This window comes from Piliocolobus tephrosceles, chromosome 19 (assembly GCF_002776525.5).
Source record: "Piliocolobus tephrosceles isolate RC106 chromosome 19, ASM277652v3, whole genome shotgun sequence".
NCBI classification, from domain to species: Eukaryota; Metazoa; Chordata; class Mammalia; order Primates; family Cercopithecidae; genus Piliocolobus; species Piliocolobus tephrosceles.
The window spans coordinates 34,070,656-34,091,193 of NC_045452.1; the positions used below are offsets into that span (position 1 = coordinate 34,070,656).

General features: G+C 55.3%; 1 long non-coding RNA gene across 1 annotated transcript; it reads left to right on the plus strand.

Moving 5' to 3' along the window:
• The first annotated feature begins 8,666 nt into the window (after positions 1–8,666).
• On the plus strand, positions 8,667–15,118 carry LOC111527938. The gene is made up of 3 exons (XR_004228616.1): positions 8,667–8,751; positions 14,369–14,905; positions 14,976–15,118. It is a non-coding gene; the product is annotated as a putative uncharacterized protein encoded by LINC00205 (long non-coding RNA).
• The last annotated feature ends 5,420 nt before the right edge of the window (positions 15,119–20,538 follow it).

A 20,538-nucleotide genomic window follows, 5' to 3' on the forward strand; every position in this document is an offset into this window, starting at 1 on the left:
GCTCCTGGAAACTCCGGAGTCCCTTGGCTGGATTGTGCCCTGTTCTCTTCTCTCTCCTAAGGACCCTTGAGATGTCATCTAGGTCCCCCCGCCGATAGACCAGACCATCTCCTTGCCGCATGAGCCTGACCTTACCTCACCCACAAGACTCCCTCTTAGGCAGGGTTCCATCCACAGGCTCCGGGAGTCAAACACAATGTAGGGGCGGCTAGGCTGGAGGAGGGCCGAGGCTGCCGGACGGCACCAGCGCTGTGGACTTCAGGAAAAGGGTCCCTTGCAGGAAGAGGGAATCAGCCGCCACCCTGCCCGCTCTGCCACAGGACCCTTTCAGCCCCCCAGCGGCACAAGACAGCGGGCAGGCAGCCATTGTCTATAGACGGCAGCCTGGGCTCAGGCAGAAAGGGGCGCCAGGCCCAGCCCAGCCTGCCAGGCACTGCCCCGGGTGCTCCAGTCCCGCCAGAGGCCCCAGCCTACAACTGAACTCTGGCTCCACGTTTCGGGTCCACGGTTTTGCAATCTTCTCCAATGTTTATGAGAGTGTCCTCCCACTGCCCCAGCACACTGTAAACTCCCAGGGCCCACCCGGCTCTCCACAGTGGTTTTGAGGGCAGTTTCAGCAATGCTCCCAGTGCAGGTTTGGGGCCAGGCAGTTCCTGGAGCTCCCACCGGCTGCCATGCCTCACACACCAGGACATTCCCTCCTGCTGGGCCCAAATGCATCTCAGGTCCCACTATGCGAGAAGGACTAGAGTAGGGCATGGGCAGCCCGTGAGTGGGGCAGGTAGGAGACAGGCCCTGAAGTCCCACTGGGCAGCAAGCCCCTGCTTTCATGAGGCTGCAGCTCTGCAGGGGCTGGCCGGCTGGGCTGTGGGTGTGAACATGGGAGTAAATGTCCTTAGGGAACAGGTCGCGTGTCTCCACTGTTCCACACAGAGCACGTCGTCTTTTTGTGCATGTCTATGTGTGCGTTCCTGGCAGGTATTTGTACATGTGCCATTTGTGTGTGTTCTGGAGTGTGTCTGTGCACGTGTGTTCCTGGTGTATTGTTCACGCGTATTCCTAGAGCATGTCTGTGCACCTGTGTTCCTGGTTTGCATATGTGCTGTGTTTTCCTGGGGTGTGTCTGTGCACGTGTGTTCCTGGTGTGTATTTGCACATGCATGCATATTCCTGGAGTGTGTCTGTGCACGTGTGTTCCTGGTGTGTATTTGCACATGTGCTGTGTTTTCCTGCAGTGTTTCTGTGCATGTGTGTTCCTGGTGTATATTTGCACATGCATGCATATTCCTGGAGTGTTTCTGTGCATGTGTGTGCCTGGTGTGCATTTGCACATGCATGTTCTTGGAGTGTCTGTGCATGTGTATTCCTGATGTGTATTTGCACATGCATGCATGTGTGTGCTTGTGCACCCCGGCTCCATCTTCCTATCGTCCTCTCTGCCCGCTGCCCTCCTGGGCCAGCCTTTCTTGTTCTGAGTGGAAGTCAATGAAGGCCAGGGCTGCACAGGCCTGTCTGGGGTCACAGGCGTGTCAGGGCCGCCTGCTCCTAAACCTCCTGCATTTAGATGGGGATGGAGAGGGGAGGCTGCAGGGTGCTCCTTCGGTTCAGACGCCTCCTCCCAAATGAACGGCAAATGTCAAATGCAGCCCCAAGGAAAATAGTTCCCACACCTAATCATGTCCGGGAGAGGTCGTGGCGGGGGGCACCGGGAGCACATGCTGGGTGGGAACAAGGGCCCTTTGTGAGCCTTGGGCAGCTGTGGCTGCAGTAGCGAAGCTAAGTGGACCGGCGGTCTGGCCGCCTGGCCTGCCCGGAGACAAGCACTCTCCTTCTTGTTGCGTCAGTGCCTGAGCCCAGCCCCCGCCGGGGCTGCGGGGGAGCCTGGGACACTGGCTGCAGGGAGGGGCACGCTCTCACCCGTGGAACATTCTCAGGCCAAGACAGTCACAAATGGGGTCACTTCTGATGGTGCTCAGCTGCCGCAGCGGGGAGCCATGAATCACCCACGCTGGCTTTGGCTGGGGCAGAGTCCCAGGGCCTGAGTGAGAGATGAAGCAGGAGGGACAGTGAACCAGCCAGGCTCCCTGCGAGGTCCTCTCCATGGCACCTGAGGATGGGGCAGCAAGGATGGCCTGGGGGACCTTGCAGCCTCCGTAGGCGCCCCTTCCTCTGTTGTCTGGCCTGAGCACAGCTGTCCTAGGGCTAGCAGAGCCTGCACCTCACCGCTGCCTCCCACAGAGGGTGCGGCACAGCGAGGGTCCCCCTTCCACGAGAGATTCCACCCTCGCTTCGGAGAAAGCTGAATTCAGAAAGATCCCCTCCTTCCCACGCAGGCAGGGAGGGAGGCCGGTGGGGGTCTGGGCTCCATGGAGGAGGCATTGGAGCAGGACAGAGGGCAGCTTTAGGCGACGCAGCCTCTAGGCCGGTCTGAGCCCCATGGGTCAGGAGACCGGTTACACACAGAAGGCCGAGCACGTGAGCGCGTGTAGGGAGGCCGGCAGGGGCGACTGGAGGCGCGATGTAGAGAGGCAGCCACAGTGGGGCACGTGGTATTAGATTCAACTTGGAAGCACCAGAATGCAGGGTTCCCAATACAAATAGGTAGAAGAATCTGCGATGAAATGTGCGCGCATGCGTTTGCAAAGCAAGAAAATGCCAGAAAACATGGATGGACATGAAAGACATAGATGCCAGCCTGAAGGGTCCCCCGCTGAGACAAACGTAACATCAAAATGAACTAAATAAGGACAGGAACGGATGATGGCCCGTGCATAAAATGAGACTCTGCGGTTCTATATAGATGTCAATTTACTTAATTAATAAATGGAAAAAGAAAGCTCACCCACCCCAGTAGAATTCCAGCTTTATGATAAGTGACAGCATGAGGAATTCCCCCCAGCAGCCATTGCAGTCACCATTAATTCAGGCAACATCAGTCAATGCCAAACCTCGTGGTGAAAGTGGAGTGAAGAATGGGGTTTTACGTCACCTCTGAGTGTTCCCACGAAATGTGTATGAATTATAGAGGAGGAAGGAATTTCCAGTGGAGACCCCTACAGACGCCACGTTCCCCAGATGGTCAAGGTCAACGCCCCCCGGAGTGGACGCATCGGTACGCCCACCTTCCAACCCAGATGAACCAGCTCCCTCCACTGACAACCCGGGTCTAACCACAAAATAAACCCTAATTGAGAGTATGTCTCTTTTTCACAGAATCAAGGTCTTAGAAGTCAAGGAAAGACTGAGGACTGCTCTAGGTTGAGGATGAGCATGAAGCCTCACAATCCATGTAATCCCAGCACTTTGGGAGGCTGAAGTGGGTGGATCACCTGAGGTCAGGAGTTCGAGACCAGCCTCGCCAACCAACATGGTGAAACGCCGTCTCTGCTAAAAATACAAAAACTAGCCAGCTGTGATGGTGCATGTCTGTAGTACCAGTTACTCGAGAGGCTGAGGTGGGAGAATCGCTTGAACCCGGGAGGCAGTGGTTGCAGTGAGCCGAGATTGCGCCACTGCGCTCCAGCCTGGGGGACAGAGTGAGATGCCTTCTCAAAAAAAAAAAAAAAAGGTATTATTAGGACAGTAGGTAAAACCCGAATAGGTCTCTAAGTGAAGAATACGTACTCTTTGTACTGTTCTTGCAACTTTTTGGTGTATTTGAAATTGTTTTGAAATAAAAAGTAAAATTAAAAGCGAGAAGCACCCTGTGTGGCTGGCGTCCCCTGCTGCTCGCATCTCCAGGAAGCAGCATGGTGGGGCTGGGAGGGCCCAGGCTGCCGCGGCCACTTCATGCTGCTGTAAGAAGGTACCTGTGACTGTGTGAGTCGTAAAGAGCAGAAATGTACCGCTCACAGCTCTGGAGTCTGGGAAGTCCAAGAACAGGGCCCCAGCAGATTTGGTGTTTGGGAAGGACTGCTCTCTGCTTCTAAGACGGCCCCTTGTTATTGTGTCCTCTCATAGCAGAAGGTGGAAGGGCAACAGGGGCCCGGCCAGTCAGACAGCCCTTTCATGAGGGTCTAATCCTCCCCTTGAAGGTAGAACCCTTATGGCCTAACCCTCCCGAAGGCCTCACCTCTGGACCCTGTTGCACTGGGGATTAAGTCTCAATATGGATTTCGGAGGAACACAGACAAGGAACCATGGCAGTGCCATCACTCTCAGGCTGAGACCCCACCTGGGCTCTCTCTCTACCCAGAGCATCTCCTCCCTGGCCCCTGGAGAGACACAGAAGAAGTAGAGAAGGGTTGTTCTGTCGGAATCGCAAGACTGAGTGGACTCTCACCTGGGGGAGGGCACCTGCAGCCTGGCTGGCCCCAGGGATCGGTGGGCACAGAGCATGTGGCTGGGTGCCTATCACCTTCTTCCCCACCTTACCCTGGGCATCCAGCCCCTGGACCACCACTGCCAGGCATGGAGCAGGTATGGAGGAGAGTTAGCAGGATGAAACTCACCCACACCACGGCTGCCACAGATGGACAGTCTCACGGGGAGGTGTGGCCAAGGGAGCAGGGGAGGGGCCCGTGGGGTCAGGTGGTCCAGAGGAGCACCTTCTGGCAGGGGGGCTTGTGAGAGTGTTCCAAGGAGGTGGGCGAGCTCAGCCAGGAGGGTGGAAGGGTAAGACAGTCCAGGCCAGAGGACGGCAGCCGCAGTGGGAGGGACGGTGAGAAGCCCTGCGGTCTGGCTGGAACTGAACAGATGACAGTAGGAGAGGTAAACATGGTGGGAAGGTGGGGATGCAAGCCAGCCCTTGGAGCTCGGAGAGCTTCTGGCTTTGGGCTGTGTTTGGTGTGATGGCTGGGGGAGCTGCTGAGGTGGGAACACCCTTGAGGGCTCTACCTTGAAGGGTGGAATTAGTGCCTCACGAAAGGACCGTCCGAGAGTCCCTGTTTACGGGAGATGGTTGATGTGGGAGGAGTTCTGGCTGAATTCACAGCGCCCAAGGCTGATCAATAACGACCCCAGCCCAGTGTCGCCCAAACCTTGCGGTCAGTTTAGCCTGCTCGGTAGCTGGGACAGAGGACCATGCACGGGGGCTTGGCGTGCCACACCGATTCTCCCACCGTCCTGCAGGCTGGGGCCAGTGTCCAGATGCTGCGGGGCCGGGGCCTCCGGGACCACCTTGGCTGGCAGTCAACGGCTCCTCCCATCCTCCCAGGGCCCCTCTGTGCTCTCTGCGTCCTCATCTCCTCCTTGGGAGTCAGAATGGACAGGGCCACCCCAGTAACTCCCTTTTACTGTAATCACCTCCTTATGGCCCCATCTCCAAATCCAGTCCCACTCTGAGGTCCTGGGAGTTGGGGATCTAGTATATGGATTTTGGGGGCCCCGCTCAGCCCTGACACTGCACTGGGCAGAGCATGCCTCAAATTCCAAGGGCGATGAATTCACTGTGACCACACTTCTGTCATTAAACATCACTAATAACCAGGTGCTGACATTTGCTGGACAGGTGCCGCCCGCAGCCCCTCACCGCCCTGGGTCCAGCAGAGCAGCTGCTGATGCTGAGCTCTGTAGTCCAGACGCTGCTGGTGGCGGTGTCGGCCCAAGGGTGATGCTCTCCTCCCTCTGCCGGGAACACCCTCGGCAAAGACGCTGCTCACCCACGGAAAGGAGGTGAGGTGGCTGCGGCATCTTCACAGAACATGTCCCCCCGACACACACCAGGGCGCAGCCCGAGGCCCGGGCCTCCCACACGCCCCTGGGCCTCCAGCACGTCCTTCCCATGACAGACACTAGACAGAGCCGGTGCAGGCGGCTTTCAGGTGGCGTGTCCCTTCAGATGGGCTCTGCCATCCCTGTCCTGTGCAGCAGCTGCTGCATCCACCCTTAGTGCCAGCTCTGGGGGCCTGAGCAGGAGCTCAGGGACACGGAGACTGTGCGGAGGAGGCATTCACTGTGGGGTGTCCCAGGGCTGGGCACCAAGGCAGGACCTCTGTGTGCCCCGAATGCCGGCTTCCCTGGAGACTGCAGTCAGCCGGGTTCTCTCACGTCAGCCTCCCAAGACCGCTGTGACGGGGGCGCTTAGAAGCAGAAACACCCAGGCCGGGCAGGTTGAGCAGGTGACGCTGCCCAATGCAGGGGACAGGACACAGAGGCGACTCACGAGCCTGGGGCTCCAGCGGCAACTAGGTGGGCCCTTGCCACGCCTTTCACTCCCAGCTAGCAGTCAGCCTGCCACCATTGCCTTTGCTCGTGTGCCTGAGGCCCTGGCTCCCCAAGCAGCCGCTGACTCCTGGACGCCTGCTGGCCAGGCCCCCAGTCACGAGTGCATTCGGGGAAGGCTTCAGGCCTACAGGAACGGAAGGAAAAGCCATCCGGCCTCCCCGACCCTCCACACAGAAACTGATGGGTTCCCCACACACCGGCTGCTGGGGACGCGCCTCGACTCCGGTTTTGGCACAGACAGGCCCTGCTGCATCCGTCATCTCTGATGGAAGTGACAGCCGTTTCCCCTGCAGACAGGCCACAGTGGCCCATCCACGTTCCAGGGTGTGAGGCCAGTGGTTGCGTCCCCAGGGCCACAGCCCAGTGAGGGTGAGGTGGAGGGTGGGGGAGCGTCCTGGCCAAGGGCTGGGCGCCTCCTGTGTGCCCTGGGGAGCAACGCTTCCGCACCACCCCCGCCCTTTCATGGCTGTCTGTGAAACTGAACATCTCCAAGTAAATGTTTTAACTGCTAAGCACAGGCAGCGCTTCAAGGTTTCATGATGATGACGTGGAAATCCTAACCCTGACCCTGCCGTCGAGTTGGGCCCGCATTTCCGTCAGCACGTGTCCCTTCTCCACAGTAACCGCCAGCCTGGACAAGCCCCACACCACCCTGGTTACCCTCAGCTGTGAGACGGGAGGTGCCGGGCGCAGTCGGGACTGTGTCTGGTCCGTGCTGCTGGGATGTGGTCATGCATGGGGCCAGGGCTTAGATCAGCCTCCTGTCGGGCTGAGTGGGGAGGCGCACACCTGCCCCACACTGCAGCTCAAAAGAGGCAGAGGCGAAGTTCAAGTGTTCCATACCGCGAGGTCCCTGGGGCCCTGCCAGAGAAGGTGGGGGTCTCAGGGGGGTTTGGGTTTTGCTCTGTCTCCTGGGCCCGACCCCTGGCCAGAGCTGAACCTTCTAGAAGCCAGGAAAAGTCGGTACCAATTCCTGGATCAGACTCCCGACCAAGCCTGCCCCTGAGTGCCCTGTGTCCGGTGTGGGAACCCAGAGGGAGACTGTGCTGGTGTCACTGGGGGCCTTCTGGCGGTCAGGATGGCTGACGGGGAGGCACTGGGGGGCTGTGGCCAACCCTGGGGACCCGTCCACCCCCAGGGCTGCTGTGAGGCCTGAATGTGGCGGGGGTTCTCCGATGTGAGTCCCTCGTCCTTGTCCTACAACGCTCGGTGTCGGATGGGGGGCAGGACCCACAGGCCCCTCTCAAGGAAACCCACAGAGGCCCCTGCAGGTGACCTCAAGGGAGGCCCCGTGTGGGGAAGACAGCACCTGCCCCGCACAAGACAAATCAAGTGGATGCCAAGGAGCAGGCGAGTTTGGGGTGGATGAAGCCACAGGATCGCTCACAGTGAAGATGGGGAGGCGGCCGCAGACCCCCCACCCAGGGAGCCTCAGGGGCAGCCGGGGCCGTGGGGCTGGCACGAGGCAGGTGACACCAGGAAGCAGGCAGGGGCGGCACTCCAGGAAGCAAGGCCTGGCCGGAGACGGTGGGGGTCTCAGGGCGACTCTGGGTTTTGCTCTGCTTTGGGGCTGAGCAGTGCTGAAGGGTGGTCTTGAGCTAATAGGATGCCCAGGCGAATGAGGACAGACGATGAGGCAGGAGCAAGGCCTGGGGGAGGCAGGAAGAGAAGAGCTGAGGCCCCCGGAGGGGAATGGGCAGCTCCGGGTGTGGGGGGCTTCTGGGACAGGTGAGGGTGCAGGGCGGCCCTCTGACCCGAGAGCAACCCGAGAGACCCGAGCCACGGTCCTGGCATCTTCACCTCCTGCAGGTGGCGCCCAGGACTCATGGGAAGTCAGGAGCTGCCTGAGATCCCGCAGGGGCACCCGCTGCATGCCTTGGGGCGGGACGTTCTGGGTAGGGGGGCTCCGAACAAGAGCCGCCGAATGGGATGAACCGCACGCGGGTCTCAGGGATGGGCTACGTGGGGCCGTGATCTTCAGCAGAGACAGTTCCCAGGCTTGGCCCCCGCCCCCAGCGCCGCGCAGTGCCTGCCGGTGTTCAAAGCCATTTCCTGACTTTCTCATGGTCTGGGATTCCCAGTTTCATGAGATTAAGATGGAAAGTTGTGGTTTGCGAAAAACCTTGCCGTTAAGAGGATGAACATTCCATCGATGGGAGCCTCAAGTGGTGTGGAGGGAAGGCCAGCTGTGGGAAACCTCTCCCAGACGACTGTCACTGTGCAGAGGGGTGGGGCCCCAGCGACCTCGGGGTTTGGAATGCTTGACCTCACCTCTCACCTCTGCAGGTCCTGGGCGCAGACTTCACCTTCCGGACCTCCTATTCGGAAAGTGCATGGCCCACATGGTGGTACAAGGAGCCCTGGGCTGGGCAGCTGCCAGCCTGGATCCGAGTCCTGCCCTGGTGAAAGTGCTGACTACTTGACTTACTTCTGTATCTGCAGAACCAGGTGATTGATCCCCAAAGCCCAGCCAGCTCCAGGAAGCTCTGGCACCTGCAACCATGGGTCACCCTGTGCCCGGCCCACCCTCCTCGAACCGTGTTCCGTTCACCGTGGCACGGCCGCCCCCGGAGCAGTTGGTGCCATGTGCAGAGGACAGAGGCAGGCCCGGACAGAGATGTGGAGGGGTAGGCAGTATCAAGGGCACCCCCGCTTGCACTCGCTTCCCCACCCGCCTGCTTTTGCCGCTAACGTCCAGACATTCTTTTGTTAGACCCAAAGCCCCTGGGGTTCAGTTCCTGCTGTTGTAGCCCAAGGGCTCCACCAAGAGCTGGGGGCAGCGTCCACCTCCTGGGGGTCTCGAGGGGCTCCATAAGAACCCCTTGTCCTGAGCCCCCACCCAGGCTGAGCATTGGCAGCTGTTCAGTCCAGGCTGGCTTTAGCTGCTGTCGTTTAATATTCAATACTTGACATAAACTCTATTTTGATTGTGAAACCACTCAGCATTCCCTGTCCTCCTTCTGGGATTTTGAGTCTAAGCCCCTCTAGGAAATATCTGCCCCGAAGTGACCGTCTTGTCTGGAAGGTTCCCACAGAGCAGGGTACGATAAGAGCCCCATGGGCTTCCTCCCAGTGCACACGCGGCTCCAGCGGCTCCGGCAGCAGCACCTTATCTGCAGATGACAGATGCCGAAACGTGCCGGGGCCTGTGAGCCTGTGCAGCGTCACACACACTCAGCCCCCGTGAGCTGCACACACACAACACTGTGTTTGAGATTATAGTTTTATAGTGTGTGGATTGTTGATGCCCCTACTTTTCTGGATCTTCCCCCATTTTTTTTTTTTTTTTTTTTTTTGAGATAGGACCTTGCTCTGTCATCCAGGCTGGACATTATCTCAAACAAACAAACAAACAAACAAACAAAATCAAAAGTGCAGCTCTCACCTCCTGGGCTCAAGTCAACCTCCCACTTCAGCCTCCTGAGTAGCTGGGACCATAGTTGTCTGCCACCACCCCTGGCTAATTAAAAAAAAAAAAGTTTTTTTGTAGAGACGAGGTCTTGCCATCCTGCCCAGGCTGGTCTCGAACTCTTGGGCTTGAGCAATCCTCCTGCCTTCGCCTCCCAAAGTGCTTGGCTTACAGGCATGAGTCGCACCCAGCCGTTCCCCAATTTTGCATTGGCATTAGTAGCTTTAACTCTGTTGTGTTTTTCTTACAGTAAGAACTCTTCTCAACACATTTCCATCCATTGACAACATAGGGAGAAAGGGGCATTTCCAGTGATTTAGATTACTTTAAAAAACATCCGTGTCATCTCTTTAAAATGTTCAGGAACTTTGTGTTGGCAGCGTTTTCCTCTGTGCCGTCAGACACATTCTGTACTGGTTTATAGAAAGCAAGTTAAGAGCCATCTCTGGAATCAAGATAACTTGGGTAAATTCTGAGACCCGAAAGGATTTGGTGATAGCAACTCTCCTTTCAAATTCTGCAGGAGGAGTGGGTGTTAATCTGAGACGGCCACAGAGCTGAGGGTTCCCGCAGGGAACGGTAACATGAGGTGTGTTTGTGGACTGGCCCCTGCTCCCCAGTCTCCACCCAGAAGACCTTGGGGAAGACACAGGCAGACACCTGGGAGACACAGAGTCCCAGGGGCACAGGGAGAGAGGAACAGAGAACAAACGGGGCAGGTTTTTTCAATTATAAAACTACCACGTTCTGGTTTATACTGATACATTTTAAAAGCCAGGTTAAACAGATGATTTTCTTAGAAAATATAAAGTATGGCTGGGTGCAGTGACTCATGCCTGTAATCTCTGCACTTCGGGAGGTCAAGGCAGGTGGATCACTTGAGGTCAGGAGTTCAAGACCAGCCTGGCCAACATGGTGAAACCCCATCTCTACTAAAAATACAAAACTTAGCCGGGCGAGGTGGCACACACCTGTAATCTCAGCTACTCGGGAGGCTGAGGCAGGAGAATCGCTTAAGCCTGAGAGGCACAGGTTGCAGTGAGCAGAGATCACTCCAGCCTAGGCAACAGAGCGAGACTCTGTCTCAAAAAATAAAATAAAATCTGAAAACAACAAAAAGGAAAATATAAAGTATAACATTAACTCAAGCAGAAATAGAAATCTGATTAGCCCTATGGGACATGGGCAGGAAAACAGAAAAAAAAAAAAAAAAAAAGGTAGTCAAATGATATCCTTTAAAAAAGCACCAAGCTCAGGCAGTTTTATACGGGAATATGCGGGACTGACCTCTGCAACGGAGAGACAGAATGACCGTTTAGGAACCTGTCCTCTGAAGGCCAACCACTCAGTTCAAATCCCATCTTCACCCCCATGGCTGGTGACCTTAGGCAGACTACTTAAACTCTCAGCCTCTTCATCTGTCAGATGGACATGAAAGCAATACCCAGTTCACAGGGTGGATTCTAGGTTCAAGACTCGACTCATGTAAAATATAGAGAAGTGTGTTTGCTGCACAGGAATAACTTGATACAGGTGAATTGTTACTAAGAATTACTATTATTTCCAGGCACAGAAAACAACCAAAGTATCACAATTCATTCTATAATATATAGTTGTATGAGTCCATTCTCACATTGCTATGGAGAAATACCTGAGACTGGGTGATTTTTAAGGAAAGAGCTTTAATTGGCTCATGGTTCTGCAGGCTGTACGGGAAGCATGACGCCGGCTTCTGCTCAGCTTTGGGGTGGCCTCAGGAAACCTTCAATCATGGTGGAAGGTGAAGGGGGAGCCGGTGCATCTTACGTGGCCAGAGCAAAAGCAGGGGGGACAGGGAGGTGCCACACACGTTTAAACGACCAGATCTCACGAGAACTCACTATTGCGAGAACAGTACCAAATAGAAAGTACTAAACCATTCATGAGAAATTCACTTCCATGATCCATCCACCTTCCACCAGGCCTCACCTCCAACACTGGGGATTACAATTCGACATGAGATTTGGGTGGGGACACAGATCCAACGCACATCAATAGTTAACCAAAAACCTGAGAAACTAATGGCAAGAATAACACACACACATCTACACACGGTGATGCTGACATATTATTTATAATAGGGATGTAATCACCCAAAAATAAAAGTATTAACAGAATCCAATCCATCAGGAGCAAGTAAAATCTCTGGAAAGCAAAGATGGTTCAACATTAGAGAATCTGTTAGTACAACTCACTACATGAAGAGACTAAAAAAGGGGAACTTTGGGGCATCTCAAAAGATAGGCCCCTAACAAGCATCAGGTCAATTTAATATTTAGTCCCAATTTTAAAGCACGCACAACCACAAGATATTCAGAAAGCTAAAAACAGTCAGAAACTTCCTTAACCTGTAACAAACATTGCATTTAATACATGAGAACAGATATCAGCAAACTTTTCTGTAAAGGCTCAGATGGTGAATATTCTAGGTTTTTCGGGCAATATTGCCTCTGTCTGGACTATTTAACGCTACTGCTGTGGCCTGAATGTAGCCATCAGACAATATGTAGAAGAATGGGCATAACTGTGTTCCAATAAAACCACCTACAAGAAGAGACCACAGGCTGGATTTGGCCCCCTGGCCACCAGTTTGGAAAACCCCACATTAGAATCATTCCTATTAGTCAGAAACAAGAGAAAGACGCTTGATTTTATACTTGAGTCCTGGCCAACGTGATAATATATACAAAGTATAAATATTAGAAAGGCAGAGACACAACTATAATTACTTGCATCATTATATGACTGTTTACCTAAAAAGTTCAAAATAATGAACGGACAAACTATGACAATCCCAAGTGTAACATGAATATGCATCGATCAACAGTGTTTATTAGAACAGCAATACAGAATTACAACAGTTTATGGGAAAGTGTCCCATTCGTTATAACAAAAACTTGGTGGATTTCATAAAAATTCAGAAAATACTCAAGAACAAACCAAGAAATGAGCACGTCGGACACCAAAGAAATCTTTAAAACTCTGCCAAAGCTCTAAATTCATTGAGAGCCGGAATCCATTTCCAAGTAGTAGGAATCTAAGTCACATGAATGTCAGTTTTCCAAACTGTCCCCATAAATTCTGTGCATCCCTTAAAACTCCCGCAGGACTGCTGTGGGTCTTGACACTGCTTCTAAACTTGACGTGGGAGAGGAAACATGTAGGACCCGCTGAGGAATGCTTCTGAACGGCCTCGGGGAGGCAGCCTGCTGTCAAGTTGTCATAGCTGATGCAGAAACAGAAGTCAGCCCCGTGAGTCAGGACTGAGACAGCAGAGACAGCACTAAGTATTTACGGGAATGGTGTTTACGATGATGGTAGCATTTCATGTCAGTCAGTGGAGAAAAGATTCCTTTTTCAATAAATGATGTGACAACTGGCTATGTATCTGAAAAAGAAAATGCTAGACCTGTTTCTCGCACAACCCCAAACAACATTCCAGGGGATTAAAGAGCTAACATTTGAGACGGAGTCAGTGCTGATGCGTCCCCCAAATTCCCGTGTTGAAGCCTCACCCCCAGGGACATGGTATCAGGAGAGGGAGCCTTGGGAAAGTGGTTCCATTCACCAGGAACCCGACCCTCACCAGGAACCTGACCAGGTGACACGGTGATCCAAGACTCGCAACCTCCAGAACAGTGGGAAGTAAGTTTCTGCCGTTTAAGCCCCACAGTCCATTTCATTTTGTTCTCAGCCCTGGCCGAGGAGAACACCATTAGAACATCAGAAGCCAGAGCCACAGAAGGACAGAAGAGACACTGAAGTTTGTTTTAACCGTCTTGCCATAAGAAATACCCTGTAAGTCACACCTGAGACTCAGGCGTCCTAAAAAGGGGGATGTGGACAGTCCCTCCAGCACCTCGCGTGGCCGGGCTGGGTGACAGGCACACAGGAACTCATGGCACTCACCTCATAACTATTGTTCACGTTCAACATGTACCAAAATTTACAATAGGACCCCATCGACAAAGCTAAAAGGCAGGCAATGGATGGAAGAAACCATTTCCAAACTAGCAAAGTGTCCCAAAAGGAAAAGACTAACGACCGGGCAAAAGATTCAGTTACACAAGTTACAGAAGAACCCGCAGGTTCCACTCCTGCAGAAGCTGGTCACTCTGCCGACACCGTCAGCGTGATGCGGAGGGGTCTCCTCCCCACACCCACAGCTCCCCGCATACCCTTCTGTGGGCCCGAGGTGGGTGTGTAGCGATTCGTCTACACCTCCGTCTGCTCCTGACAGCAGCGCCCTTCACATCTGCATCTCAGGCCTCACTAAACACAGGACACGGAGGTCCCCCCCAATTTATCGAATGAATGAACGAATGAAGGTCGTTTTCAAGACCTCTGGCCCTTCTCTTAGAATCTCTAAATCTCACACTTGCACTTGCTCTGGAGGGGATGAAACAGACACTGCCGGGGCCAGGAGGTTTACGATGTTTATGCTGAGGCTCAGGGAGCTATGGGGCTCAGGACCCATATGGATTTGTTACCCTGAACTCGGTGGTCAGGGCCTGCTCGTGAATCAGCAAATCCTCTGGCTGTGCTTCATTCCAGGGAGGAAACCCCAGCAGCCCTGTCCCCGTCTGCATTTCCGCTGACGCTATCATCGGAGAGGGAGCAGAGGAGTCCTTGAAACCAGCCCTCCAAACATAAATAAGCAGCCGGGTTCAGTGAAGCACATGACGCACTTTTCACCCTGCCAGCATTTCCATCTCAGAGAGTCTTGAGGGACAGATTCTCACAGTCCCCAGTGAGCCCCATCCGTGACCCCCGCTCGCCCCCCACGTTTCCCAGATGACGGCAGCTGGAGAGCCTGCCTCCGACAGTGGCTCCAGGCCACGGAGAGGCGACCCCGCAGAGAGCGGATGTTTGTGAAGCTTCTCCTGGAGGGAAAGCTGCCGCCAGCGCTGAACACCCCCCTCCAGGCACAGACAGGAGAGCGGCCACGAGCTGGTCAGTCCCTCTTAGAGCCACAGTCGGGGGCTCCGAACATTTTCTAATGATTTCTGAGCCACCGAGTGCATCTGGGCAGCCCAGTCTCTGTTTTCATTCCCTGAGATGTACTTTCTCTCCTGGAGCCCCGTATGGGGGCACTTCAACCGCAGGCCTTGCCTCCCTCCCACGGTGCTGAGGAGGGACAGGCCCTGCCTTCCCCAGGAAAGCTCAAGCTGGAGAAGCCCCGATGTGGGGGAAGTTCTGAGCAGGCATTGTCACCCCCAGGTCTAGTGTCTCCACAGTGTCCCCCTGGCCCCAAGCACAGGCTGTGCCTCCCCCATGTGCAGCCGCTGGGATGTGTCCAGGGCAGGACAGGAGGCAGGTGCCCAGGTGCTCCCCTCGGCAGAAGGCTTGGGTTCTGTTTCAGGGCAGGTGGGCTGGTGTGGCCCCCGGGAGCACAGAGTCCTCACTGTGGCCTCCCAGATCCCCCCAGACGCCGACCAGTCCCACCCAGGAGGGCAGGCCCTGCTGTGCTGCAGGTCCCCTGGGGCGCTGGGTCCCCCCATCTGACCACACGTGGCTTCCTTGGCATCAGCGCACCCCCAGGAAATCCTGGGTGCCTTCATGTCTCGGTCACTTGGTGGCCTGGGACCCTCAGGCACCTCCTCCGTCCACAGAGCTGGCCAGGCTGTCTGGGGGGAAGTGCTGACTGGGGGCCCCAAAGCTCCTGTTAAGAAATCCTTCTGAGCACAGCCTCTGGCCCTGGAGAACCGCAACTCCCTGTCCTGCCACTGACTTACAAAGCTGTCCCCTCCCTGTGCACTTCCAGGCGCAAAAGCCAGGATCTGATTACTGGGGAACTGCGATGTGCAGGGGTGGAACCCTGCGATGAGTCCGGAAACTCCAAACACACGAACCTGGTAACTCACTGCGCAGACAGAGAAGCCGTCCTGCACGGGGTCCCTGGCGTTTGCTCTCTCAGCAGTCCTCGGTCAGTCCACTGTCTGTCCCACCCACTGGCCAGCCCCCCTCTGCCAAGGGACAGCTTCCTCGTCTCCATGGCAGGCTGGTCTCGGGGGGCAATGGTGACATCCCCAACTACCTTTCTCTGCTCTTCACTGCTGATCCTGCTCCCAGGGCCACCCTCATTGGGTCAGGAGGCTACAAGACGGTGATGGGGAGATGCTCCAGCTGTGCTGAGACCTGCTCAGCCTCTCCCCATCTGCACGTCTCTTAGGAGAGGACCCACATCCAGTCCCCACACATCCACCTGCTGTGGGTGTTCTGGCTGGGGGGCCTGTGACCCAAATCTACCTCGGGCCCAGGGCTCACTCAGGGGGCTGGGGCCCTGGAGTGCCCAGAGCTGACCCTGCTGAGTTCTGCGGGGATGGATGATACTCAGGGCCCGGCAGGGGTGGAAGGATGGGCTCTAACAGGTGTGGCCCCAGGACCACAAGCTGCACCTGCTGTGTCTGAGCCCAAACAGGGCCTCCTTCCCCTCAGGTGAGGTTCTGCAGGGAGCTGGGCGGGGCGCGGAGGAGCTGGGAGCAGGTCAGCAGCTGAGGAGTGGCTCCGGGAGGGGCTAGAGGCCCAGGGCCTGCTCTTAGGGGTCGCTGGGGACACTAGAGACTCTGACAGGGGCCGACCAGTCTGCACTTCTCTCTTGTGCTGGGGCCTCTCTCTTCATTCCCTGCTCGACACATCCATGCGTTTCTCCTGCTCCCCGGCACAGAGCTCCCGGGAAGGGCTCTCCTGCCCTCTTGTGACGGCCTCGGGGCAGTGGCCTGTGGGGGCCGCCAGCTCCTCCGCCGTGGGAGCTGCTGGTCACAGAAGAGGCTGTGCCGTGCAGGGAACGGGGCCACTTCCTGATACTCAGGGACAGACTTTCTTCTCTTGAGGAAGGACTCATAAGACCTCTTCCGGGTCATTCCTGATTAGGAATTTAATCCAGGGGTCAAGAAAAGACTCCCCAACCTGATGGAGGCTGCCCAGGCAAGGAGAAGAAAGGTCAGAGACCACAGACAGGTGGAGGGGCGCCAGGCTTGAGTGCCCCCTGCTGCGGCACCCGGCATGTGGCTCACCTGCTCTCCTGCCTCTGTTACTCGGGAAGAAACAGCGGGCAGGGGGAGAGTCCCCGGGGCCTGAAGCAAGGCCAGGCCTTTGCCATGGACAAGTGACTTGGGCCTGCTGGAGCCAGGGTGTGGACCGTGGCCTCCAGGTTGTGAACACAGAACTGCCCGTAGGACCCTGGCTGTGAAGGCCACTGAGCCCAGCAGAACTCCACCCTGAGTCCTCCCAATAGAGCCAGCAGGGTCAGGGAGGCCTGGCCCCGAGCAGCGCAGAGGCAAGGGCGTGGCCCACTCAGTTCCGATGGGGCCTTGGCTGTTCTGCGGATTTTGTTTCGGGGTGATCTGTGGCCCCCTTCATAAAGAGGGTCAGCTTCTGCTTGGGTGGTCACCTCCCCATCCATTAACCACTGACATCTGAAAGGAGTATCTGTTCACAGACATAGCAGCAGCCCTGTCTTCGGAGGCAGTGGCCTGGGCGTGGCTGCAGTGCCGTCTGTCTCCGGGGTGGGGGAGGGCTGCAGTGCTGTGGGCCCCTGGGCGGGGGGGGGGGGGGGGGGCTGCTGCAGTGCTGTGGGTCCCCGGGGGGTGAACGCTGCATAGGGAAACCCAACTCAAGGGGCTCTGTACCCACAGGGCCCAAGCAAACCCCTTGGCCTGTCCATAGGAGTGTCAGGGTCCTCCAAGGCTACAAGAAGTCACATCACCTGTCCAGGAGGACTCATGGGTGTGTAGGCAGGTATGTTCAGCTAGGTGGTGCCATTTCTCCCAGGTAAAGGTGAACGGCTGGGTCATACGGCAGGTGTGTCCCCAGCTTCCAGCTTTCTTTCTGTGCCCTGAACACTCTGCAGCTCGGCCAGCTGCAAGTCTTCCCTGCAGGCCTGAACTCCAGCTGGGCCGTGAACATTCCCAGGCACTGATAAAGGTGTTTAGGTCATTGCCCAAAACCCCAAAACAAAGCAGCTCCGGTCCAAATTCCTCAAACTCTCATACGAACTCCACACCCACCCCCTCGCTGCAGATGGACCTGGGTGGAACCCCCGTCTTGCTGTCACAAAGATATGCTATCTGTCCTATCTGTCCTGAGGACACACTGCAGCCCTCCTTATGCCAGATTCCCCTAGTAAGTGCTCTGGACGGATCACCCTGGCAACGATCGCCTCTTTCCCTGGAATCCCAACCAGCCCCATCTCAGGATGGTCTGAGGCACTCCCTGGTGGAAACTCCCCTGTCACCGCTTTTGGAAAGACTCCAGCTGTCGATTTGGCCAGGATGGAGCACAAACTGTGAAATGATTTCCGAAGGGTGCAGCTCCCATAGACTGTGTATGAGGGTTCCGGCCACTCCACTCACCCACCAATACTTAGTGTCCATGTTTTTAATTGGACTATTCCAGTGGTGATAACGGTATTCCCACTGAGATACTGATGTTCACTTCCCTTCCTGTCCCCATCGGCCACTCGGGTTCCCTTCTTGTCCGCCGGCCATTCAGGTTCCTTTGTGTGTCAGGCTGGCTACCATCTTCATGTCAGACTCCTGGATTTCAAAAGATCTTTATATGTTCTAGATACAGCTCTCTATCAAATCCATTATTCTGAATATTTTCCCCGTCGATGGCTTGCCTTTTCATTTTAAGTGTCTTTCGAAGACCATAAATACTTACTTGTTGGTGAAGTTCAATATCTTATTTTTTCTTTTAAAGCTCATGCTTTTGTGTCTGACTGAGGTCTTCTTTTCCCCAAGTGTTTGTCCATCACCTGGCATTTCTGGGTGCTCAGTGTTTGGACGAACGGAGGCAAGATGGCGCACTTCCGGGTTCTTCATCACCAACTTTTCCTGCGCGCGCGAAAACGCAGCCGGCGCCCAGGAAGGTGCAGACCAACCAGGTATGCGCCAGGTGATGTCAATCCGAAGAGACCAAGATTCACCTGGTCGCACCTACGGAACGCCCCCCCTCCCCCAGACACGCCTGTGCCCCGCCTACTGCCTTTCTACTCCTAGAAAAGCCGCTCCCGGCGAACACACCGCGTGGGCTTCCTCAGCCCCCACTTTTGTCAGGACTGCATCAGGGACTCCGCCCGAGAGCTCTACCGGGCGACTCTCTCGGCCTCGTTTGCCGGAGGCCGACAGACCTCCCCCCCACACCTTCTTCCCTGAAGCTAGATGACCAAAGAATAAATTTGCAGTTTTGCTCCTAGCCTTGCCTACGCGCTGGTTCTTTTGTGCTCGCTCTGATGGTCTTAGAAAAATAAATCAGTTGGTGCCGAACCCGGGAGGAGACCCCTCCTCAGGCCCCTAAGGATTGAGGAACCTCCTCCTGCTCCCACGCCGCAGACGGACCAGGACCTGAGACCCGCTTTCCTTACTCTCACGGCCTCTCTGGGGTAAGTGCCCTTGTCTCCTCTTTACCTCCCTCGGCGCAGGTCCGAGGCCCACTTTTGAGCCACCAAATGGCTCGGGAGCCACCACGTGGCCCGGGAGACCCGTTCAGGACATCTGCCTGAAGGTAATCTCCACCTTGGCTCCAAGAGCCTCCAGTCTGTCTCTGGTGGTTCCAAAGGACGCTTTGAAGCCAGGCAGAGATCTACTTCCATTTCCATGGTGTCCATTGTGTAAGTAAAGAGGAAACAAATGGGAAACCCCCAGTCCAAATTTTCAAAGAGCACCCCCTTAGGGTGCCTCCTAGCCAATTTAAAAATCTTACAGCTCGAACAAGACCTGAGGAAGAAGCGGTTAATTTTCTTTTCCACTGTGGCGTGGCCCCAATACAAACTAGACAATCGGTCTCAGTGGCCACCAGAGGGCACTTTAGACCATAATGTTCTGATCGACCTCAGCAATTTCTGCCAGCGGCTAGGCAAGTGGTCCGAAATTAATTACATACAAGGCTTTTGGGCCTTACGCTCTCCTCCCAACTTGTGTAGCCAGTGTTCTTTGGTTCAGGTTATGCTGGCCAGGGATGCCGGCTCACAGGAACCCGAAAAAGAGGAGCCTTCATTCCTTTTTGTTCAGCCGGAGGACCTAGGGTTTCCTTCTGTTTCCGCACCCTCACCCCCACTCTACACTCCTCCTTCTTCTCCTGTCCAGGCTCCTCCTTCCTCCTCCTTATCTACTAGTAATTCACTTGGTCCCGTGCCTCCTCCGGGGCCCCCAACTGGCTGTCTTGAGTCCCCTATCTCTGCACACACCCACTCTAAGTGCTCTGCTGATGCCCCCACTCCTGCCCCACACCCTCCTACAGTGTTAGCGCCTTTGCGAGAGGTAGCTGGGGCGGAGGGGGTAGTCAGAGTACATGTTCCTTTTTCACTGGCTGATCTTTCCAAAATTGAGAAGCGTTTAGGTGATTTCTCAGCTAATCCCACCATCTACATAAAGGAATTTAGATACCTTTGTCAGGCCTATGACTGAACTTGGCATGACCTCCAGGTGATCCTAACCTCCACCCTAAACCCTGAGGAGCAAGGGCGCATCCTAGCAGCCGCCAGGCAGCATGCCAACCAACTACATTTAACTGACGCCGCCATCCCACTAGGGGAGCAAGCAGTCCCCTCGGCAGACCCAGGCTGGGACTACCAAGTAGGCCAGCCTGGGCGCCGTAGGCGAGACCTAATGGTCCAGTGTTTGTTGGCTGGTATGTAAGCAGCCTCAAACAAAACTGTAAATTTTAACAAATTAAAATAAATTATTCAAAATCCAAAAAAAATCCAGCCGCATTTTTAAATAGGCTGACTGAGGCTTTAATCCAATATACCCAGTTAGATCCAGCCTCCCCTGCAGGGGCCACCATTTTGGCATCTTATTTCATTTCTCAATCAGCTCCTGACATTCGTAAAAAACTTCAAAAGGTGGAGGATGGTCCTCAGACACCAATACAAGACCTAGTTAAATTAGCCTTTAAGGTTTATAACTCCAGAGAGGAGACGG